The sequence below is a fragment of the Oncorhynchus nerka genome, linkage group LG24 (genome assembly GCF_034236695.1).
Source record: "Oncorhynchus nerka isolate Pitt River linkage group LG24, Oner_Uvic_2.0, whole genome shotgun sequence".
NCBI lineage: Eukaryota > Metazoa > Chordata > Actinopteri > Salmoniformes > Salmonidae > Oncorhynchus > Oncorhynchus nerka.
The window spans coordinates 3,997,598-4,023,071 of record NC_088419.1 but is presented as its reverse complement, the minus strand read 5'-3'; the positions used below and the strand labels follow the sequence as shown (position 1 = coordinate 4,023,071).

General features: G+C 50.5%; 1 protein-coding gene across 1 annotated transcript in view; it reads left to right on the top strand.

The window, feature by feature from the left end:
• The window catches only part of ccm2 (CCM2 scaffold protein), a 75,202-nt gene that overhangs the window by 28,531 nt on the left and 21,197 nt on the right, over window positions 1–25,474 (top strand). The window lies entirely within an intron of this gene.

The following is a 25,474-nucleotide window of genomic DNA, read 5'->3' as shown; positions in this document are numbered from 1 at the left end:
GTTTTTGAAAAATCACAGTTTTGAACTTTTAATCCTACGCTGTGATGTCACAGAATATTTGTATTTATTTAATTTTTTAGGACATGGTAAGTTGCGAAGCTGGGCACGGTGCCCAGTTTGACTACTGATATTCCCTCTGGGGTTGTTCGGCATGCAAAATGACTTGATGATCACTGGCTGTCAACACTGTTCCGTGCAGTTCAACTCTGAATGAGAGAACGCATCAATTGTCATCAAAACATTTTTTTTCGTGGGGGGGGGTATTTTCAGAAGATAGAAAGAATGCAAAATGAGCAAGAACAAAAACAGTGAATCGGCAATCCGTAATATATATATTTTTTAATCGATTTTCTGACCGATGGATGCTACGTTTGGATCGGTTTGGGGTCTGTGGACCGATGAACTCCTCATTTCTTAAACATTTCAATCGGGGCTGATGAATCGGGGCTGATGAATCGGGGCTGATGAATCGGGGCTGATGAATCGGGACTGATGAATCGGGGCTGATGAATCGGGGCTGATGAATCGGGGCTGATGAATCGGGACTGGTGAATCGGGACTGATGAATCGGGACTGATGCGAATCAGTGAATCTTTCCATCTGTGGTCTGCAGTCTCATTCACAGTAGACACTTGGCAGGCAGAGTTTCATCTTCTGAATCGTTCTCTCTCTGAATCGTTCTCTCTCTGAATCGTTCTCTCTCTGAATCGTTCTCTCTCTGTCACTACACTGACTGTAACTGTTAAGCTGGAAAACAACTCTGGACTAAGGATGCCGCCGAGAGGAGTCTTATTATTTATATTTAATCAGGTGGATGATCCTCACGTGGAACAAGAAAGTGTTTTCGTTTCACTTGAAGGAGTGGTGCACATGTTTCCCTCTCTGGTTGACACACAGACATGATGTTTCCCTCTCTGTGGTTCAGGGAGGAGGGTGAAGGGGGGAGGGAGGAGGGTGAAGGGGGGAGGGTGAAGGGGGAGGGAAGGGGTGAAGGAGGGAGGGTGAAGGGAGGAGGGGGGAGGACTTACATAAACCAGACAGGAAGTTACACTGCTTTCTGCCCACACTACACTCCAACCCTGGGGACTGGAACTCCAACCCTGGGGACTGGAACTCCAACCCTGGGGACTGGATCTCCAACCCTGGGGACTGGAACTCCAACCCTGGGGACTGGAACTCCAACCCTGGGGACTGGAACTCCAACCCTGGGGACTGGAACTCCAACCCTGGGGACTGGATCTCCAACCCTGGGGACTGGAACTCCAACCCTGGGGACTGGAACTCCAACCCTGGGGACTGGAACTCCAACCCTGGGGACTGGATCTCCAACCCTGGGGACTGGAACTCCAACCCTGGGGACGGGAACTCCAACCCTGGGGACGGGAACTCCAACCCTGGGGACTGGAACTCCAACCCTGGGGACTGGAACTCCAACCCTGGGGACTGGAACTCCAACCCTGGGGACTGGAACTCCAACCCTGGGGACTGGAACTCCAACCCTGGGGACTGGATCTCCAACCGGGAACTTGCCTACCATCTTTTTATCCAGTCTTGTTTCCTCGTTAGAAAAACTATAGCTGTAGCCATAACTCTCTCGTCCTTTGTGTATTGAGATTAGCGAGGTGGGGGAAAGGTTTAAGCCTGAGAAGGCGTTGTTAGGTGGTGGTCATCATCTGAGTCCACACGAGGGGTATTTCCTGTCATGTCCTTTTGATCCTGCCGAACCCAGAGTGTCCTCTATATATTTAGTGTATGCCAGGCTTTAAACTCAGTAGTCATCACCAGACCTCACCGACTCTGATCCTGGAGAAACTTCTAGATGGCCAGCAGATCTTGATTAGGCCTAGTTATGAGCAGTTGGTTCACAAACCACTGTGCTTGGGAGAGTGGATTGGAGGGTGTTGTTGAAAGTGCCTGTGAAGAAACAGACAGTGCTATGTATTCCACTAGACAGAAACAGTAGTGTCTGATGCTGTCCACTAGATGGTGCTGTTGTATAGATTCAGACTACCTGTCTGGTAAACCGTTGGCCGCATGTTAATGCCAGTTAGTGTTTATTCCCTATGTAAGGGCACTACTTTTGACCAGGACACATAGGGCTTCCCCTAGGGCTTCCAATAGGGCTTCCCATAGGGCTCTGGTCAAAAGTAGTGCCCTTTATAGGGAATAGGGCTGTAGTGTAAAATAGTGCACTATACAGGGAATAGGGTGCCATTTGGGAAGCAAGCAGTGTAGCTTTCACAGGTCGGTAGCAGGGTGTTTATATGGGCCAGTAGCAGGGTGTTTATATGGGCCAGTAGCAGGGTGTTAATATGGGCCAGTAGCAGGGTGTTTATATGGGCCAGTAGCAGGGTGTTTATACGGGCCAGTAGCAGGGTGTTTATATGGGCCAGTAGCAGGGTGTTAATACGGGCCAGTAGCAGGGTGTTAATACGGGCCAGTAGCAGGGTGTTTATACGGGCTAGTAGCAGGGTGTTTATACGGGCCAGTAGCAGGGTGTATATACGGGCCGGGCCAGTAGAGGGTGTTTATACGGGCCGGGCCAGTAGAGGGTGTTTATACGGGCCAGTAGCAGGGTGTTTATACGGGCCAGTAGCAGGGTGTTTATATGGGCCAGTAGCAGGGTGTTTATACGGGCCAGTAGCAGGGTGTTTATACGGGCCAGTAGCAGGGTGTTTATATGGGCCAGTAGCAGGGTGTTTATACGGGCCAGTGGCAGGGTGTTTATACGGACCAGTAGCAGGGTGTTTATATGGGCCAGTAGCAGGGTGTTTATACGGGCCAGTGGCAGGGTGTTTATACGGGCCAGTAGCAGGGTGTTTATATGGGCCAGTAGCAGGGTGTTTATACGGGCCAGTAGAAGGGTGTTTATACGGGCCGGGCCAGTAGCAGGGTGTTTATATGGGCCAGTAGCAGGGTGTTTATACGGGCCAGTAGAAGGGTGTTAATATGGGCCAGTAGCAGGGTGTTTATATGGGCCAGTAGAAGGGTGTTTATACGGGCCAATAGCAGGGTGTTTATACGGGCCAGTAGCGGGGTGTTTATACGGGCCAATAGCAGGGTGTTTATAAGGGCCAGTAGCAGGGTGTTTATATGGGCCAGTAGAGGGTGTTTATATGGGCCACTAGCAGGGTGTTTATATGGGCCAGTGGCAGGGTGTTTATACGGGCCAGTAGCAGGGTGTTTATACGGGCCAGTAGCAGGGTGTTTATATGGGCCAGTAGAGGGTGTTTATATGGGCCAGTAGAGGGTGTTTATATGGGCCACTAGCAGGGTGTTTATACGGGCCAGTAGCAGGGTGTTTATATGGGCCAGTGGCAGGGTGTTTATACGGGCTGGGCCAGTAGAGGGTGTTTATACGAGCCAGTAGAGGGTGTTTATACGGGCCAGTAGCAGGGTGTTTATATGGGCCAGTAGAAGGGTGTTGATATGGGCCAGTAGAAGGGTGTTTATATGGGCCAGTAGCAGGGTGTTTATACGGGCCAGTAGCAGGGTGTTTATATGGGCCAGTAGCAGGGTGTTTATACTGGCCAGTAGAAGGGTGTTTATACGGGCCAGTAGCCGGGTGTTTATACGGGCCAGTAGCAGGGTGTTTATATGGGCCACTAGCAGGGTGTTTATACGGGCCAGTAGCAGGGTGTTTATATGGGCCAGTGGCAGGGTGTTTATACGGGACGGGCCAATAGAGGGTGTTTATATGGGCCAGTAGCAGGGTGTTTATACGGGCCAGTAGCAGGGTGTTTATACGGGCCAGTAGCAGGGTGTTTATACGGGCCAGTAGAAGGGTGTTTATACGGGCCAGTGGCAGGGTGTTTATACGGGCCAGTAGCAGGGTGTTTATATGGGCCAGTAGCAGGGTGTTTATACGGGCCGGGCCAGTGGCAGGGTGTTTATACGGGCCAGTAGCAGGGTGTTTATATGGGCCAGTAGCAGTGTGTTTATACGGGCCAGTAGAAGGGTGTTTATACGGGCCGGGCCAGTAGCAGGGTGTTAATATGGGCCAGTAGCAGGGTGTTTATACGGGCCAGTAGAAGGGTGTTTATATGGGCCAGTAGCAGGGTGTTTATACGGGCCAGTAGAGGGTGTTTATATGGGCCACTAGCAGGGTGTTTATATGGGCCAGTAGCAGGGTGTTTATATGGGCCAGTGACAAGGTGTTTATACGGGCCAGTAGCAGGGTGTTTATGCGGGCCAGTAGCAGGGTGTTTATATGGGCCAGTAGCAGGGTGTTTATACTGGCCAGTAGAAGGGTGTTTATACGGGCCAGTAGCAGGGTGTTTATACGGGCCAGTAGCAGGGTGTTTATATGGGCCACTAGCAGGGTGTTTATACGGGCCAGTAGCAGGGTGTTTATATGGGCCAGTGGCAGGGTGTTTATACGGGCCGGGCCAGTAGAGGGTGTTTATACGGGCCAGTAGCAGGGTGTTTATACGGGCCAGTAGCAGGTTGTTTATATGGTCCAGTGGCAGGGTGTTTATACGGACCAGTAGCAGGGTGTTTATATGGGCCAGTAGCAGGGTGTTTATACGGGCCAGTGGCAGGGTGTTTATACGGGCCAGTAGCAGGGTGTTTATATGGGCCAGTAGCAGGGTGTTTATACGGGCCAGTAGAAGGGTGTTTATACGGGCCGGGCCAGTAGCAGGGTGTTTATATGGGCCAGTAGCAGGGTGTTTATACGGGCCAGTAGAAGGGTGTTAATATGGGCCAGTAGCAGGGTGTTTATACGGGCCAGTAGCAGGGTGTTTATACGGGCCAGTAACAGGGTGTTAATACGGGCCAGTAGAAGGGTGTTTATGTGGGCCAGTAGCAGGGTGTTTATACGGGCCGGGCCAGTGGCAGGGTGTTTATACGGGCCAGTAGCAGGGTGTTTATATGGGCCAGTAGCAGGGTGTTTATACGGGCCAGTAGCAGGGTGTTAATATGGGCCAGTAGCAGGGTGTTTATATGGGCCAGTAGAAGGGTGTTTATACGGGCCAATAGCAGGGTGTTTATACGGGCCAGTAGCGGGGTGTTTATACGGGCCAATAGCAGGGTGTTTATAAGGGCCAGTAGCAGGGTGTTTATATGGGCCAGTAGAGGGTGTTTATATGGGCCACTAGCAGGGTGTTTATATGGGCCAGTGGCAGGGTGTTTATACGGGCCAGTAGCAGGGTGTTTATACGGGCCAGTAGCAGGGTGTTTATATGGGCCAGTAGAGGGTGTTTATATGGGCCAGTAGAGGGTGTTTATATGGGCCACTAGCAGGGTGTTTATACGGGCCAGTAGCAGGGTGTTTATATGGGCCAGTGGCAGGGTGTTTATACGGGCTGGGCCAGTATAGGGTGTTTATACGAGCCAGTAGAGGGTGTTTATACGGGCCAGTAGCAGGGTGTTTATATGGGCCAGTAGAAGGGTGTTTATATGGGCCAGTAGAAGGGTGTTTATATGGGCCAGTAGCAGGGTGTTTATACGGGCCAGTAGCAGGGTGTTTATATGGGCCAGTAGCAGGGTGTTTATACTGGCCAGTAGAAGGGTGTTTATACGGGCCAGTAGCCGGGTGTTTATACGGGCCAGTAGCAGGGTGTTTATATGGGCCACTAGCAGGGTGTTTATACGGGCCAGTAGCAGGGTGTTTATATGGGCCAGTGGCAGGGTGTTTATACGGGACGGGCCAATAGAGGGTGTTTATATGGGCCAGTAGCAGGGTGTTTATACGGGCCAGTAGCAGGGTGTTTATACGGGCCAGTAGCAGGGTGTTTATACGGGCCAGTAGAAGGGTGTTTATACGGGCCAGTGGCAGGGTGTTTATACGGGCCAGTAGCAGGGTGTTTATATGGGCCAGTAGCAGGGTGTTTATACGGGCCGGGCCAGTGGCAGGGTGTTTATACGGGCCAGTAGCAGGGTGTTTATATGGGCCAGTAGCAGTGTGTTTATACGGGCCAGTAGAAGGGTGTTTATACGGGCCGGGCCAGTAGCAGGGTGTTAATATGGGCCAGTAGCAGGGTGTTTATACGGGCCAGTAGAAGGGTGTTTATATGGGCCAGTAGCAGGGTGTTTATACGGGCCAGTAGAGGGTGTTTATATGGGCCACTAGCAGGGTGTTTATATGGGCCAGTAGCAGGGTGTTTATATGGGCCAGTGACAAGGTGTTTATATGGGCCAGTAGCAGGGTGTTTATACGGGCCAGTAGCAGGGTGTTTATATGGGCCAGTAGCAGGGTGTTTATACTGGCCAGTAGAAGGGTGTTTATACTGGCCAGTAGCAGGGTGTTTATACGGGCCAGTAGCAGGGTGTTTATATGGGCCACTAGCAGGGTGTTTATACGGGCCAGTAGCAGGGTGTTTATATGGCAGGGGGCCAGTGGCAGGGTGTTTATACGGGCCGGGCCAGTAGAGGGTGTTTATATTATATGGGCCAGTAGCAGGGTGTTTATACGGGCCAGTAGCAGGGTGTTTATACGGGCCAGTAGCAGGTTGTTTATATGGTCCAGTGGCAGGGTGTTAATACGGGCTGGGCCAGTGGCAGGGTGTTTATATGGGCCAGTAGCAGGGTGTTTATATGGGCCAGTAGCAGGGTGTTTATACGGGCCAGTAGCAGGGTGTTTATACGGGCCACTAGAAGGGTGTTTATACGGGCCAGTAGAAGGGTGTTTATACGGGCCAGTAGCAGGGTGTTTATACGGGCCAGTGGCAGGGTGTTTATACGGGCCAGTAGCAGGGTGTTTATATGGGCCAGTAGAAGGGTGTTTATACGGGCCAATAGCAGGGTGTTTATACGGGCCAGTAGCGGGGTGTTTATACGGGCCAATAGCAGGGTGTTTATAAGGGCCAGTAGCAGGGTGTTTATATGGGCCAGTAGAGGGTGTTTATATGGGCCACTAGCAGGGTGTTTATATGGGCCAGTGGCAGGGTGTTTATACGGGCCAGTAGCAGGGTGTTTATACGGGCCAGTAGCAGGGTGTTTATATGGGCCAGTAGAGGGTGTTTATATGGGCCAGTAGAGGGTGTTTATATGGGCCACTAGCAGGGTGTTTATACGGGCCAGTAGCAGGGTGTTTATATGGGCCAGTGGCAGGGTGTTTATACGGGCTGGGCCAGTATAGGGTGTTTATACGAGCCAGTAGAGGGTGTTTATACGGGCCAGTAGCAGGGTGTTTATATGGGCCAGTAGAAGGGTGTTTATATGGGCCAGTAGAAGGGTGTTTATATGGGCCAGTAGCAGGGTGTTTATACGGGCCAGTAGCAGGGTGTTTATATGGGCCAGTAGCAGGGTGTTTATACTGGCCAGTAGAAGGGTGTTTATACGGGCCAGTAGCCGGGTGTTTATACGGGCCAGTAGCAGGGTGTTTATATGGGCCACTAGCAGGGTGTTTATACGGGCCAGTAGCAGGGTGTTTATATGGGCCAGTGGCAGGGTGTTTATACGGGACGGGCCAATAGAGGGTGTTTATATGGGCCAGTAGCAGGGTGTTTATACGGGCCAGTAGCAGGGTGTTTATACGGGCCAGTAGCAGGGTGTTTATACGGGCCAGTAGAAGGGTGTTTATACGGGCCAGTGGCAGGGTGTTTATACGGGCCAGTAGCAGGGTGTTTATATGGGCCAGTAGCAGGGTGTTTATACGGGCCGGGCCAGTGGCAGGGGTGTTTATACGGGCCAGTAGCAGGGTGTTTATATGGGCCAGTAGCAGTGTGTTTATACGGGCCAGTAGAAGGGTGTTTATACGGGCCGGGCCAGTAGCAGGGTGTTAATATGGGCCAGTAGCAGGGTGTTTATACGGGCCAGTAGAAGGGTGTTTATATGGGCCAGTAGCAGGGTGTTTATACGGGCCAGTAGAGGGTGTTTATATGGGCCACTAGCAGGGTGTTTATATGGGCCAGTAGCAGGGTGTTTATATGGGCCAGTGACAAGGTGTTTATATGGGCCAGTAGCAGGGTGTTTATACGGGCCAGTAGCAGGGTGTTTATATGGGCCAGTAGCAGGGTGTTTATACTGGCCAGTAGAAGGGTTTTTATACTGGCCAGTAGCAGGGTGTTTATACGGGCCAGTAGCAGGGTGTTTATATGGGCCACTAGCAGGGTGTTTATACGGGCCAGTAGCAGGGTGTTTATATGGGCCAGTGGCAGGGTGTTTATACGGGCCGGGCCAGTAGAGGGTGTTTATATGGGCCAGTAGCAGGGTGTTTATACGGGCCAGTAGCAGGGTGTTTATACGGGCCAGTAGCAGGTTGTTTATATGGTCCAGTGGCAGGGTGTTAATACGGGCTGGGCCAGTGGCAGGGTGTTTATATGGGCCAGTAGCAGGGTGTTTATATGGGCCAGTAGCAGGGTGTTTATACGGGCCAGTAGCAGGGTGTTTATACGGGCCACTAGAAGGGTGTTTATACGGGCCAGTAGAAGGGTGTTTATACGGGCCAGTAGCAGGGTGTTTATACGGGCCAGTGGCAGGGTGTTTATACGGGCCAGTAGCAGGGTGTTTATACGGGCCAGTAGCAGGGTGTTTATACGGGCCAGTAGCAGGGTGTTTATATGGGCCAGTAGCAGGGTGTTTATACGGGCCAGTGGCAGGGTGTTTATACGGGCCAGTAGCAGGGTGTTTATATGGGCCAGTAGCAGGGTGTTTATACGGGCCAGTAGAAGGGTGTTTATACGGGCCAGTAGAAGGGTGTTTATACGGGCCAGTAGCAGGCTGTTTATACGGGCCAGTAGAAGGGTGTTTATACGGGCCAGTGGCAGGGTGTTTATACGGGCCAGTGGCAGGGTGTTTATACAGGCCAGTAGCAGGGTGTTTATATGGGCCAGTAGCAAGGTGTTTATACGGGCCAGTAGAAGGGTGTTTATACGGGCCGGGCCAGTAGCAGGGTGTTAATATGGGCCAGTAGCAGGGTGTTTATACGGGCCAGTAGAAGGGTGTTTATATGGGCCAGTAACAGGGTGTTAATACGGGCCAGTAGAAGGGTGTTTATGTGGGCCAGTAGCAGGGTGTTTATATGGGCCAGTAGCAGGGTGTTTATATGGGCCAGTAGCAGGGTGTTTATATGGGCCAGTAGAAGGGTGTTTATACGGGCCAGTAGCAGGGTGTTTATACGGGCCAGTAGAATGGTGTTAATACGGGCAAGTAGCAGGGTGTTTATACGGGCCAATATCAGGGTGTTTATAAGGGCCAGTAGCAGGGTGTTTATACGGGCCAGTAGCAGGGTGTTTATACGGGCCAGTAGCAGGGTGTTTATATGGGCCAGTAGCAGGGTGTTTATATGGGCCAGTAACAGGGTGTTTATACGGGCCAGTAGCAGGGTGTTTATACGTGCCAGTATCAGGGTGTTTATATGGGCCAGTGACAGGGTGTTTATACGGGCCAGTAGAAGGGTGTTAATATGGGCCAGTAGCAAGGTGTTTATACGGGCCAGTAACAGGGTGTTAATACGGGCCAGTAGAAGGGTGTTTATGTGGGCCTGTAGCAGGGTGTTTATACGGGCCGGGCCAGTGGCAGGGTGTTTATACGGGCCAGTAGCAGGGTGTTTATACGGGCCGGGCCAGTAGCAGGGTGTTTATATGGGCCAGTAGCAGGGTGTTTATACGGGCCAGTAGAAGGGTGTTAATATGGGCCAGTAGCAAGGTGTTTATACGGGCCAGTAACAGGGTGTTAATACGGGCCAGTAGAAGGGTGTTTATGTGGGCCTGTAGCAGGGTGTTTATACGGGCCGGGCCAGTGGCAGGGTGTTTATACGGGCCAGTAGCAGGGTGTTTATATGGGCCAGTAGCAGGGTGTTTATACGGGCCAGTAGAAGGGTGTTTATATGGGCCAGTAGCAGGGTGTTTATACGGTCCAGTAGCAGGGTGTTAATATGGGCCAGTAGCAGGGTGTTTATATGGGCCAGTAGAAGGGTGTTTATACGGGCCAATAGCAGGGTGTTTATACGGGCCAGTAGCGGGGTGTTTATACGGGCCAATAGCAGGGTGTTTATAAGGGCCAGTAGCAGGGTGTTTATATGGGCCAGTAGAGGGTGTTTATATGGGCCACTAGCAGGGTGTTTATATGGGCCAGTGGCAGGGTGTTTATACGGGCCAGTAGCAGGGTGTTTATACGGGCCAGTAGCAGGGTGTTTATATGGGCCAGTAGAGGGTGTTTATATGGGCCAGTAGAGGGTGTTTATATGGGCCACTAGCAGGGTGTTTATACGGGCCAGTAGCAGGGTGTTTATATGGGCCAGTGGCAGGGTGTTTATACGGGCTGGGCCAGTAGAGGGTGTTTATACGAGCCAGTAGAGGGTGTTTATACGGGCCAGTAGCAGGGTGTTTATATGGGCCAGTAGAAGGGTGTTTATATGGGCCAGTAGAGGGTGTTTATATGGGCCAGTAGAAGGGTGTTTATATGGGCCAGTAGCAGGGTGTTTATACGGGCCAGTAGCAGTGTGTTTATATGGGCTAGTAGCAGGGTGTTTATACTGGCCAGTAGAAGGGTGTTTATACGGGCCAGTAGCCGGGTGTTTATACGGGCCAGTAGCAGGGTGTTTATATGGGCCACTAGCAGGGTGTTTATACGGGCCGGTAGCAGGGTGTTTATATGGGCCAGTGGCAGCGTGTTTATACGGGCCGGGCCAATAGAGGGTGTTTATATGGGCCAGTAGCAGGGTGTTTATACGGGCCAGTAGCAGGGTGTTTATACGTGCCAGTAGCAGGTTGTTTATACGGGCCAGTAGCAGGGTGTTTATACGGGCCAGTAGCAGGGTGTTTATACGGGCCAGTAGAAGGGTGTTTATACGGGCCAGTGGCAGGGTGTTTATACGGGCCAGTAGCAGGGTGTTTATACGGGCCAGTAGCAGGGTGTTTATATGGGCCAGTAGCAGGGTGTTTATACGGGCCGGGCCAATAGAGGGTTTTTATATGGGCCAGTAGCAGGGTGTTTATACGGGCCAGTAGCAGGTTGTTTATATGGGCCAGTAGCAGGGTGTTAATACGGGCTGGGCCAGTAGCAGGTTGTTTATACGGGCCAGTAGCAGGGTGTTTATACGGGCCAGTAGCAGGGTGTTTATACTGGCCAGTAGAAGGGTGTTTATGCGGGCCAGTAGCAGGGTGTTTATACGGGCCAGTAGCAGGGTGTTTATATGGGCCACTAGCAGGGTGTTTATACGGGCCAGTAGCAGGGTGTTTATATGGGCCAGTGGCAGGGTGTTTATACGGGCCGGGCCAGTAGAGGGTGTTTATATGGGCCAGTAGCAGGGTGTTTATACGGGCCAGTAGCAGGGTGTTTATACGGGCCAGTAGCAGGTTGTTTATATGGTCCAGTAGCAGGGTGTTAATACGGGCTGGGCCAGTGGCAGGGTGTTTATATGGGCCAGTAGCAGGGTGTTTATACGGGCCAGTAGCAGGGTGTTTATACGGGCCAGTAGCAGGGTGTTTATACGGGCCAGTAGCAGGGTGTTTATACGGGCCAGTAGCAGGGTGTTTATACGGGCCAGTAGCAGGGTGTTTATACGGGCCAGTAGCAGGGTGTTTATACGGGCCAGTGGCAGGGTGTTTATACGGGCCAGTAGCAGGGTGTTTATATGGGCCAGTAGCAGGGTGTTTATACGGGCCAGTAGAAGGGTGTTTATACGGGCCGGGCCAGTAGCAGGGTGTTAATATGGGCCAGTAGCAGGGTGTTTATACGGGCCAGTAGAAGGGTGTTTATATGGGCCAGTAACAGGGTGTTAATACGGGCCAGTAGAAGGGTGTTTATGTGGGCCAGTAGCAGGGTGTTTATATGGGCCAGTAGCAGGGTGTTTATACGGTCCAGTAGCAGGGTGTTTATATGGGCCAGTAGCAGGGTGTTTATATGGTCCAGTAGCAGGGTGTTTATACGGGCCAGTAGCAGGGTGTTTATATGGGCCACTAGCAGGGTGTTTATATGGGCCAGTGGCAGGGTGTTTATACGGGCCGGGCCAATAGAGGGTTTTTATACGGGCCAGTAGCAGGGTGTTTATACGGGCCAGTAGCAGGGTGTTTATACGTGCCAGTAGCAGGGTGTTTATACGTGCCAGTAGCAGGGTGTTTATACGGGCCAGTAGAAGGGTGTTTATACGGGCCAGTAGCAGGGTGTTTATATGGGCCAGTAGCAGGGTGTTTATATGGTCCAGTAGCAGGGTGTTTATACGGGCCAGTAGCAGGGTGTTTATATGGGCCAGTAGCAGGGTGTTAATACGGGCTGGGCCAGTAGCAGGTTGTTTATACGGGCCAGTAGCAGGGTGTTTATACGTGCCAGTAGCAGGGTGTTTATACGGGCCAGTAGCAGGGTGTTTATACGGGCCAGTAGCAGGGTGTTTATACGGGCCAGTAGCAGGGTGTTTATATGGGCAAGTAGCAGGGTGTTTATACGGGCCGGGCCAGTGGCAGGGTGTTTATACGGGCCAGTAGCAGGGTGTTTATATGGGCCAGTAGCAGGGTGTTTATACGGGCCAGTAGAAGGGTGTTTATACGGGCCGGGCCAGTAGCAGGGTGTTTATCCGGGCCAGTAGAAGGGTGTTTATATGGGCCAGTAGCAGGGTGTTTATACGGGCCAGTAGCAGGGTGTTAATATGGGCCAGTAGCAGGGTGTTTATACGGGCCAGTAGCAGGGTGTTTATACGGGCCAGTAGCAGGTTGTTTATATGGGCCAGTAGCAGGTTGTTTATATGGTCCAGTAGCAGGGTGTTAATACGGGCTGGGCCAGTGGCAGGGTGTTTATATGGGCCAGTAGCAGGGTGTTTATACGGGCCAGTAGCAGGGTGTTTATACGGGCCAGTAGCAGGGTGTTTATACGGGCCAGTAGCAGGGTGTTTATATGGGCCAGTAGCAGGGTGTTTATACGGGCCAGTGGCAGGGTGTTTATACGGGCCAGTAGCAGGGTGTTTATATGGGCCAGTAGCAGGGTGTTTATACGGGCCAGTAGAAGGGTGTTTATACGGGCCAGTAGAAGGGTGTTTATACAGGCCAGTAGCAGGGTGTTTATACGGGCCAGTAGAAGGGTGTTTATACGGGCCAGTGGCAGGGTGTTTATACGGGCCAGTGGCAGGGTGTTTATACAGGCCAGTAGAAGGGTGTTTATACGGGCCAGTGGCAGGGTGTTTATACGGGCCAGTGGCAGGGTGTTTATACAGGCCAGTAGCAGGGTGTTTATATGGGCCAGTAGCAAGGTGTTTATACGGGCCAGTAGAAGGGTGTTTATACGGGCCGGGCCAGTAGCAGGGTGTTAATATGGGCCAGTAGCAGGGTGTTTATACGGGCCAGTAGAAGGGTGTTTATATGGGCCAGTAACAGGGTGTTAATACGGGCCAGTAGAAGGGTGTTTATGTGGGCCAGTAGCAGGGTGTTTATATGGGCCAGTAGCAGGGTGTTTATACGGTCCAGTAGCAGGGTGTTTATATGGGCCAGTAGCAGGGTGTTTATATGGTCCAGTAGCAGGGTGTTTATACGGGCCAGTAGCAGGGTGTTTATATGGGCCACTAGCAGGGTGTTTATATGGGCCAGTGGCAGGGTGTTTATACGGGCCGGGCCAATAGAGGGTTTTTATATGGGCCAGTAGCAGGGTGTTTATACGGGCCAGTAGCAGGGTGTTTATACGTGCCAGTAGCAGGGTGTTTATACGTGCCAGTAGCAGGGTGTTTATACGTGCCAGTAGCAGGGTGTTTATACGGGCCAGTAGAAGGGTGTTTATACGGGCCAGTAGCAGGGTGTTTATATGGGCCAGTAGCAGGGTGTTTATATGGTCCAGTAGCAGGGTGTTTATACGGGCCAGTAGCAGGGTGTTTATATGGGCCACTAGCAGGGTGTTTATACGGGCCAGTAGCAGGGTGTTTATACGGGCCAGTAGCAGGGTGTTTATACTGGCCAGTAGAAGGGTGTTTATGCGGGCCAGTAGCAGGGTGTTTATACGGGCCAGTAGCAGGGTGTTTATATGGGCCACTAGCAGGGTGTTTATACGGGCCAGTAGCAGGGTGTTTATATGGGCCAGTGGCAGGGTGTTTATACGGGCCGGGCCAGTAGAGGGTGTTTATATGGGCCAGTAGCAGGGTGTTTATACGGGCCAGTAGCAGGGTGTTTATACGGGCCAGTAGCAGGTTGTTTATATGGTCCAGTAGCAGGCTGTTAATACGGGCTGGGCCAGTGGCAGGGTGTTTATATGGGCCAGTAGCAGGGTGTTTATACGGGCCAGTAGCAGGGTGTTTTATACGGGCCAGTAGCAGGGTGTTTATACGGGCCAGTAGCAGGGTGTTTATACGGGCCAGTAGCAGGGTGTTTATACGGGCCAGTAGCAGGGTGTTTATATGGGCCAGTAGCAGGGTGTTTATACGGGCCAGTGGCAGGGTGTTTATACGGGCCAGTAGCAGGGTGTTTATATGGGCCAGTAGCAGGGTGTTTATACGGGCCAGTAGAAGGGTGTTTATACGGGCCAGTAGAAGGGTGTTTATACGGGCCAGTAGCAGGGTGTTTATACGGGCCAGTAGAAGGGTGTTTATACGGGCCAGTGGCAGGGTGTTTATACGGGCCAGTGGCAGGGTGTTTATACAGGCCAGTAGAAGGGTGTTTATACGGGCCAGTGGCAGGGTGTTTATACGGGCCAGTGGCAGGGTGTTTATACAGGCCAGTAGCAGGGTGTTTATATGGGCCAGTAGCAAGGTGTTTATACGGGCCAGTAGAAGGGTGTTTATACGGGCCGGGCCAGTAGCAGGGTGTTAATATGGGCCAGTAGCAGGGTGTTTATACGGGCCAGTAGAAGGGTGTTTATATGGGCCAGTAACAGGGTGTTAATACGGGCCAGTAGAAGGGTGTTTATGTGGGCCAGTAGCAGGGTGTTTATATGGGCCAGTAGCAGGGTGTTTATACGGTCCAGTAGCAGGGTGTTTATATGGGCCAGTAGCAGGGTGTTTATATGGTCCAGTAGCAGGGTGTTTATACGGGCCAGTAGCAGGGTGTTTATATGGGCCACTAGCAGGGTGTTTATATGGGCCACTAGCAGGGTGTTTATATGGGCCAGTGGCAGGGTGTTTATACGGGCCGGGCCAATAGAGGGTTTTTATATGGGCCAGTAGCAGGGTGTTTATACGGGCCAGTAGCAGGGTGTTTATACGTGCCAGTAGCAGGGTGTTTATACGTGCCAGTAGCAGGGTGTTTATACGGGCCAGTAGAAGGGTGTTTATACGGGCCAGTAGCAGGGTGTTTATATGGGCCAGTAGCAGGGTGTTTATATGGTCCAGTAGCAGGGTGTTTATACGGGCCAGTAGCAGGGTGTTTATATGGGCCACTAGCAGGGTGTTTATATGGGCCAGTAGCAGGGTGTTTATACGGGCCAGTAGCAGGTTGTTTATATGGGCCAGTAGCAGGGTGTTAATACGGGCTGGGCCAGTAGCAGGTTGTTTATACGGGCCAGTAGCAGGGTGTTTATACGTGCCAGTAGCAGGGTGTTTATACGGGCCAGTAGCAGGGTGTTTATACGGGCCAGTAGCAGGGTGTTTATACGGGCCAGTAGCAGGGTGTTTATATGGGCAAGTAGCAGGGTGTTTATACGGGCCGGGCCAGTGGCAGGGTGTTTATACGGGCCAGTAGCAGGGTGTTTATATGGGCCAGTAGCAGGGTGTTTATACGGGCCAGTAGAAGGGTGTTTATACGGGCCGGGCCAGTAGCAGGGTGTTTATACGGGCCAGTAGAAGGGTGTTTATACGGGCCGGGCCAGTAGCAGGGTGTTTATCCGGGCCAGTAGAAGGGTGTTTATATGGGCCAGTAGCAGGGTGTTTATACGGGCCAGTAGCAGGGTGTTAATATGGGCCAGTAGCAGGGTGTTTATACGGGCCAGTAACAGGGTGTTAATACGGGCCAGTAGAAGGGTGTTTATGTGGGCCAGTAGCAGGGTGTTTATATGGGCCATTAGCAGGGTGTTTATATGGGCCAGTAGCAGGGTGTTTATATGGGCCACTAGCAGGGTGTTTATATGGGCCAGTGGCAGGGTGTTTATACGGGCCGGGCCAATAGAGGGTTTTTATATGGGCCAGTAGCAGGGTGTTTATACGGGCCAGTAGCAGGGTGTTTATACGTGCCAGTAGCAGGGTGTTTATACGTGCCAGTAGCAGGGTGTTTATACGGGCCAGTAGCAGGGTGTTTATACGGGCCAGTAGCAGGGTGTTTATACGTGCCAGTAGCAGGGTGTTTATACGGGCCAGTAGAAGGGTGTTTATACGGGCCAGTAGCAGGGTGTTTATATGGGCCAGTAGCAGGGTGTTTATATGGTCCAGTAGCAGGGTGTTTATACGGGCCAGTAGCAGGGTGTTTATATGGGCCACTAGCAGGGTGTTTATATGGGCCAGTGGCAGGGTGTTTATACGTGCCGGGCCAATAGAGGGTTTTTATATGGGCCAGTAGCAGGGTGTTTATACGGGCCAGTAGCAGGGTGTTTATACGGGCCAGTAGCAGGTTGTTTATATGGGCCAGTAGCAGGGTGTTAATACGGGCTGGGCCAGTAGCAGGTTGTTTATACGGGCCAGTAGCAGGGTGTTTATACGTGCCAGTAGCAGGGTGTTTATACGGGCCAGTAGCAGGGTGTTTATACGGGCCAGTAGAAGGGTGTTTATACGGGCCAGTGGCAGGGTGTTTATACGGGCCAGTAGCAGGGTGTTTATACGGGCCAGTAGCAGGGTGTTTATATGGGCAAGTAGCAGGGTGTTTATACGGGCCGGGCCAGTGGCAGGGTGTTTATACGGGCCAGTAGCAGGGTGTTTATATGGGCCAGTAGCAGGGTGTTTATACGGGCCAGTAGAAGGGTGTTTATACGGGCCAGTAGAAGGGTGTTTATACGGGCCGGGCCAGTAGCAGGGTGTTTATCCGGGCCAGTAGAAGGGTGTTTATATGGGCCAGTAGCAGGGTGTTAATACGGGCAAGTAGCAGGATGTTTATACGGGCCAATAGCTTGGTGTTTATAAGGGCCAGTGGCAGGGTGTTTATACGGGCCAGTAGCAGGGTGTTTATATGGGCCAGTAGCAGGGTGTTTATATGGGCCAGTAGAAGGGTGTTAATACGGGCAAGTAGCAGGGTGTTTATACGGGCCAGTAGCAGGGTGTTTATACGGGCCAGTAGCAGGGTGTTTATATGGGCCAGTAGCAGGGTGTTTATACGGGCCGGGCCAGTGGCAGGGTGTTTATACGGGCCAGTAGCAGGGTGTTAATACGGGCAAGTAGCAGGATGTTTATACGGTCCAATAGCTTGGTGTTTATAAGGGCCAGTAGCAGGGTGTTTATACGGGCCAGTAGCAGGGTGTTTATATGGGCCAGTAGCAGGGTGTTTATACGGGCCAGTAGCAGGGTGTTAATACGGGCAAGTAGCAGGGTGTTTATACGGGCCAATAGCTTGGTGTTTATAAGGGCCAGTAGCAGGGTGTTTCTACGGGCCAGTAGCAGGGTGTTTATATGGGCCAGTGGCAGGGTGTTTATACGGGCCAGTAGCAGGGTGTTTATACGGGCCAGTAGCAGGGTGTTTATATGGGCCAGTAGAGGGTGTTTATATGGGCCACTAGCAGGGTGTTTATATGGGCCAGTAGCAGGGTGTTTATATGGGCCAGTGACAGGGTGTTTATACGGGCCAGTAGCAGGGTGTTTATACAGGCCAGTAGCAGGGTGTTTATATGGGCCAGTAGCAGGGTGTTTATACTGGCCAGTAGAAGGGTGTTTATACGGACCAGTAGCAGGGTGTTTATATGGGCCAGTAGCAGGGTGTTTATATGGGCCAGTGGCAGGGTGTTTATACGGGCCGGGCCAGTAGAGGGTGTTTATATGGGCCAGTAGCAGGGTGTTTATACGGGCCAGTAGCAGGGTGTTTATACGGGCCAGTAGCAGGTTGTTTATATGGGCCAGTAGCAGGGTGTTAATACGGGCTGGGCCAGTGGCAGGGTGTTTATACGGGCCAGTAGCAGGGTGTTTATACGGGCCAGTAGCAGGGTGTTTATATGGGCCAGTAGCAGGGTGTTTATACGGGCCAGTAGAAGGGTGTTTATACGGGCCAGTAGCAGGGTGTTTATACGGGCCAGTAGAAGGGTGTTTATACGGGCCAGTGGCAGGGTGTTTATACGGGCCAGTAGCAGGGTGTTTATACGGGCCAGTAGCAGGGTGTTTATACGGGCCAGTAACAGGGTGTTAATACGGGCCAGTAGAAGGGTGTTTATGTGGGCCAGTAGCAGGGTGTTAATACGGGCCAGTAGCAGGGTGTTTATACGGGCCAGTAGCAGGGTGTTTATACGGGCCAGTAGCAGGGTGTTTATACGGGCCAGTAACAGGGTGTTAATACGGGCCAGTAGAAGGGTGTTTATACGGGCCAGTAGCAGGGTGTTTATATGGGCCTGTAGAAGGGTGTTTATATGGGCCAGTAGCAGGGTGTTTATACGGGCCAGTAGCAGGGTGTTTATATGGGCCAGTAGCAGGGTGTTAATACGGGCCAGTAGCAGGGTGTTTATAGGTGCCAGTAGCAGGGTGTTCATATGGGCCAGTAGAGGGTGTTTATATGGGCCAGTAGAGGGTGTTTATATGGGCCAGTAGCAGGGTGTTTATACGGGCCAGTAGCAGGGTGTTTATACGGGCCAGTGGCAGGGTGTTTATATGGGCCAGTAGTAGGGTGTTTACACGGGCCAGTAGCATGGGGTTTATACGGGCCAGTAGCATGGTGTTTATACGGGCCAGTAGCAGGGTGTTTATACGGGCCAGTAGCAGGGTGTTTATACGGGCCAGTAGAAGGGTGTTTATACGGGCCAGTGGCAGGGTGTTTATACGGGCCAGTAGCAGGGTGTTTATACGGGCCAGTAGCAGGGTGTTTATACGGGCCAGTAACAGGGTGTTAATACGGGCCAGTAGAAGGGTGTTTATGTGGGCCAGTAGCAGGGTGTTAATACGGGCCAGTAGCAGGGTGTTTATACGGGCCAGTAGCAGGGTGTTTATACGGGCCAGTAGCAGGGTGTTTATACGGGCCAGTAACAGGGTGTTAATACGGGCCAGTAGAAGGGTGTTTATACGGGCCAGTAGCAGGGTGTTTATATGGGCCTGTAGAAGGGTGTTTATATGGGCCAGTAGCAGGGTGTTTATACGGGCCAGTAGCAGGGTGTTTATATGGGCCAGTAGCAGGGTGTTAATACGGGCCAGTAGCAGGGTGTTTATAGGGGCCAGTAGCAGGGTGTTCATATGGGCCAGTAGAGGGTGTTTATATGGGCCAGTAGAGGGTGTTTATATGGGCCAGTAGCAGGGTGTTTATACGGGCCAGTAGCAGGGTGTTTATACGGGCCAGTGGCAGGGTGTTTATATGGGCCAGTAGTAGGGTGTTTACACGGGCCAGTAGCATGGGGTTTATACGGGCCAGTAGCATGGTGTTTATACGGGCCAGTAGCAGGGTGTTTATACGGGCCAGTAGTAGGGTGTTTATACGGGCCAGTAGCATGGTGTTTATATGGGCCAGTAGCAGGGTGTTTATATGGGCCAGTGGCCGGGTGTTAATACGGGCCAGTAGCAGGGTGTTTATACGGGTCAGTAGCAGGGTGTTTATATGGGCCAGTAGCAGGGTGTTTATATGGGCCAGTGGCAGGGTGTTTATATGGGCCAGTAGCAGGGTGTTTATATGGGCCAGTAGCAGGGTGTTTATATGGGCCAGTGGCAGGGTGTTTATATGGGCCAGTAGCAGGGTGTTTATACGGGCCGGGCCAGTGGCATAGGGTGTGTGTATTACGGGCCAGCAGGGGGGGGGGGTGTATTACGGGCCAGCAGGAGGGGTAATAAGGTTACCTCAGCTTATTGCTGCACACATACATTGACGTACAGTTGAAGTCTGAAGTTTACATACGCCTTAGCCAAATACATTTAAACTCAGTTTTTCACAATTCCTGACATTTAATCCTCGTAAAAATACCCTGTCTTCGGTCAGTTAGGATCACCACTTTATTTTACGAATGTGAAATGTTAGAATAATAGTAGAGTGATTTATTTCAGCTTTTATTTCTTTCATCACATTCCCAGTGGGTCAGAAGTTTACATACACTCAATTAGTATTTGGTAGCATTGCCTTTAAATTGTTTAACTTGGGTCAAACGTTTTGGGTAGCCTTCCACAAGCTTCCCACAATAAGTTGGGTGAATATTGGCCCATTCCTCCTGACAGAGCTGGTGTAACTAATTCAAGTTTGTAGGCCTCCTTGTTGGCACACGCTTTTTCAGTTCTGCCCACAAATTTTGTATAGGTTTGAGGTCAGGGCTTTGTGATGGCCACTCAAATACCTTGACTTTGTTGTCCTTAAGCCATTTTGCCACAACTTTGGTAGTATATCCTACATCATATATCCTCATGATGCCATGTATTTTTTGATGTGCACCAGTTCCCTCCTGCAGCAAAGCACCCCCACAACATGATGCTGCCACCCCCGTGCTTCACGGTGGGGATGGTGTTCTTCGGCTTGCAAGCCTCCCCATTTTTCCTCCAAACATAACGATGGTCATTATGGCCAAACAGTTCTATTTTTGTTTCTCCAGAGGACATTTCTCCAAAAAGTACAATCTTTGTCCCCATGTGCAGTTGCAAACCGTAGTCTGGCTTTTTTATGCCGGTTTTGGAGCAGTGGCTTCTTCCTTGCTGAGCGGCCTTTCAGGTTATGTCAATATAGGACTCGTTTTATTGTGGATATAGATAATTTTGTACCTGTTTCCTCCAGCATCTTCACAAGGTCCTTTGCTGTTGTTCTGGGATTGATCTGCACTTTTCGCACCAAAGTACGTTCATCTCTAGGACAGAATGCGTCTCCTTCCTGAGCGGTATGACGGCTGCGTGGTCCCATGGTGTTTATACTTGTGTACTATTGTTTGTACAGATGAACGCGGTACCTTCAGGTGTTTGGAAATTGCTCCCAAGGATGAACCAGACTTGTGGAGGTCCACAATTTTTTTGTCTGAGGGCTTGGTTGATTTCTTTTGATTTTCCCATGATGTCAAGCAAAGAGGCACTCAGTTTGAAGGTAGGCCTTGAAGGTCTTGAAATACACTCGCCTTGAAATACATCCACAGGTACACCTCCAATTGATTCAAATGATGTCAATTAGCCTATCAGATGCTTCTAAAGCCATGACATCATTTTCTGGAATTTTCCAAGCTGTTTAGAGGTCGACCGATTTATGATTTTTTTCAACGCCAATACCGATACCGATTAATGGAGGCCCAAAATTTTGTATTTATTTATTTGTAATAATTACAATTACAACAATACTGAATGAACACTTTTATTTTAACTTAATATAATACATCAATATAATACATCAATTTGACTCATGTTAAAAGGAACCACCAGCCTTCATATGTTCTCATGTTCTGAGCAAGGAACTTAAACGTTAGCTTTCTTACATGTCACATATTGCACTTTTACTTTCTTCTCCAACACTTTGTTTTTGCATTATTTAAACCAAATTGAACATGTTTCATTATTTATTTGAGACTAAATCAATTGAATGTATTATATTAAGTTGTAATTGTCATTTATTACGTGTGTGTGTGTGTGTGTGTGTGTGTGTGTGTGTGTGTGTGTGTGTGTGTGTGTGTGAGTGAGTGAGTGAATTGGCTGATTTTTAATCGGTATCGGCTTTTTTTGGTCCTCCAATAATCCGTATTGGCGTTGAAAAATCATAGTCGGTCGACCTCTACTCCTAATCCCAACACTACTGTACCCATACTAAAATCATAGTCGGTCGACCTCTAATCCTAATCCCAACACTACTGTAGCCTACCCATACTAAAATCATAGTCGGTCGACCTCTACTCCTAATCCCAACACTACTGTAGCCTGCCCATACTAAAATCATAGTCGGTCGACCTCTACTCCTAATCCCAACACTACTGTAGCCTACCCATACTAAAATCATAGTCGGTCGACCTCTACTCATAATCCCAACACTAATGTAGCCTACCCATACTGTCAAGGCGACCTCTACTCCTAATTCCAACACTACTGTAGCCTACCCATACTGTCAAGGCGACCTCTACTCCTAATCCCAACACTACTGTAGCCTACCCATACTGTCAAGGCGACCTCTACTCCTAATCCCAACACTACTGTAATCTACCCATACTGTCAAGGCGACCTCTACTCCTAATCCCAACACTACTGTAATCTACCCATACTGTCAAGGCGACCTCTACTCCTAATCCCAACACTACTGTAGCCTACCCATACTGTCAAGGCGACCTCTACTCCTAATCCCAACACTACTGTAATCTACCCATACTGTCAAGGCGACCTCTACTCCTAATCCCAACACTACTGTAGCCTACCCATACTGTCAAGACGACCTCTACTCCTAATCCCAACACTACTGTAGCCTACCCATACTGTCAAGGCAACCTCTACTCCTAATCCCAACACTACTGTAATCTACCCATACTGTCAAGGCGACCTCTACTCCTAATCCCAACACTACTGTAGCCTAACCATACTGTCAAGGCGACCTCTACTCCTAATCCCAACACTACTGTAGCCTAACCATACTGTCAAGGCGAGCAGTTTAGTCTTCTTCTTTTTTTGTACGCACACACCTTCGATAAACGAGGCCCCTGGTCAGGGCAGGGTCACCCCAGTAGTAGCTGTGGACAGTGTGGTGTTTCATTACCCATGTCTCATGCAGTGTTAATACGCCTGTCCTCTAGTCTACTAGGCTTACTGGTGAGATGAGAGACGTGTTAAATAATGCACGACCAGCTAGTCTTGTAGCGGAGCGGAGTGGGATCGTGTGTCAGATTGTGGCTGACAGAAAACGACTTGTGTGAAGGAGTTCAGGACTTGTGCATTCACAAAGATTTTAAAAGTTACTCAAACAGTCGACTTGTGCAGCACGTGCCATCACAGGAAGTTGGCGGTTGATACACTTCCTCTTCTTGTGTCTCAGCATAGAGAAGCAGAAACACTCCCTTTCCTCTGGAGAAAGACGTACTGTGTGTGTCAGTCAATCTTTACGTACCAACTGTTACACGTAAGTGAATGAAGCAGCAGGCTTTACACCCAGGGACCAGACTATCAGTCAGACACCGCTCAGTGACTAGACTATCTCTGTCAGACACCGCTCAGTGACTAGACTATCTCTGTCAGACACCGCTCAGTGACTAGACTATCTCTGTCAGACACCGCTCAGTGACTTGATTATCTCTGTCAGACACCGCTCAGTGACTAGACTATCTCTGTCAGACACCGCTCAGTGACTTGATTATCTCTGTCAGACACCGCTCAATGACTAGACTATCTCTGTCAGACACCGCTCAGTGACTAGATTATCTCTGTCAGACACCGCTCAGTGACTTGATTATCTCTGTCAGACACCGCTCAGTGACTAGACTATCTCTGTCAGACACCGCTCAGTGACTTGATTATCTCTGTCAGACACCGCTCAATGACTAGACTATCTCTGTCAGACACCGCTCAGTGACTAGATTATCTCTGTCAGACACCGCTCAGTGACTTGATTATCTCTGTCAGACACCGCTCAGTGACTAGACTATCTCTGTCAGACACCGCTCAGTGACTAGACTATCTCTGTCAGACACCGCTCAGTGACTAGACTATCTCTGTCAGACACCGCTCAGTGACTAGACTATCTCTGTCAGACACCGCTCAGTGACTTGATTATCTCTGTCAGACACCGCTCAGTGACTTGATTATCTCTGTCAGACACCGCTCAGTGACTAGACTATCTCTGTCAGACACCGCTCAGTGACTAGACTATCTCTGTCAGACACCGCTCAGTGACTAGACTATCTCTGTCAGACACCGCTCAGTGACTAGACTATCTCTGTCAGACACCGCTCAGTGACTTGATTATCTCTGTCAGACACCGCTCAGTGACTAGACTATCTCTGTCAGACACCGCTCAGTGACTTGATTATCTCTGTCAGACACCGCTCAGTGACTAGACTATCTCTGTCAGACACCGCTCAGTGACTTGATTATCTCTGTCAGACACCGCTCAATGACTAGACTATCTCTGTCAGACACCGCTCAGTGACTAGATTATCTCTGTCAGACACCGCTCAGTGACTTGATTATCTCTGTCAGACACCGCTCAGTGACTAGACTATCTCTGTCAGACACCGCTCAGTGACTTGATTATCTCTGTCAGACACCGCTCAATGACTAGACTATCTCTGTCAGACACCGCTCAGTGACTAGATTATCTCTGTCAGACACCGCTCAGTGACTTGATTATCTCTGTCAGACACCGCTCAGTGACTAGACTATCTCTGTCAGACACCGCTCAGTGACTAGACTATCTCTGTCAGACACCGCTCAGTGACTAGACTATCTCTGTCAGACACCGCTCAGTGACTAGACTATCTCTGTCAGACACCGCTCAGTGACTTGATTATCTCTGTCAGACACCGCTCAGTGACTTGATTATCTCTGTCAGACACCGCTCAGTGACTAGACTATCTCTGTCAGACACCGCTCAGTGACTAGACTATCTCTGTCAGACACCGCTCAGTGACTAGACTATCTCTGTCAGACACCGCTCAGTGACTAGACTATCTCTGTCAGACACCGCTCAGTGACTTGATTATCTCTGTCAGACACCGCTCAGTGACTAGACTATCTCTGTCAGACACCGCTCAGTGACTAGATTATCTCTGTCAGACACCGCTCAGTGACTTGATTATCTCTGTCAGACACCGCTCAGTGACTAGACTATCTCTGTCAGACACCGCTCAGTGACTAGACTATCTCTGTCAGACACCGCTCAGTGACTAGACTATCTCTGTCAGACACCGCTCAGTGACTTGATTATCTCTGTCAGACACCGCTCAGTGACTTGATTATCTCTGTCAGACACCGCTCAGTGACTAGACTATCTCTGTCAGACACCGCTCAGTGACTTGATTATCTCTGTCAGACACCGCTCAGTGACTAGACTATGTCTGTCAGACACCACTCAGTGACTTGATTATCTCTGTCAGACACCGCTCAGTGACTAGACTATCTCTGTCAGACACCGCTCAGTGACTTGATTATCTCTGTCAGACACCGCTCAGTGACTAGACTATCTCTGACAGACACCGCTCAGTGACTAGCCTATCTCTGACAGACACCGCCCAGTGACTTGATTATCTCTGTCAGACACCACTCAGTGACTAGACTATCTCTGACAGACACCGCCCAGTGACTTGATTATCTCTGTCAGACACCGCTCAGTGACTAGACTATCTCTGACAGACACCGCCCAGTGACTTGATTATCTCTGTCAGACACCGCTCAGTGACTAGACTATCTCTGTCAGACACCGCTCAGTGACTAGACTATCTCTGTCAGACACCGCTCAGTGACTTGATTATCTCTGTCAGACACCGCTCAGTGACTAGACTATCTCTGTCAGACACCGCTCAGTGACTAGATTATCTCTGTCAGACACCGCTCAGTGACTTGATTATCTCTGTCAGACACCGCTCAGTGACTAGACTATCTCTGTCAGACACCGCTCAGTGACTAGACTATCTCTGTCAG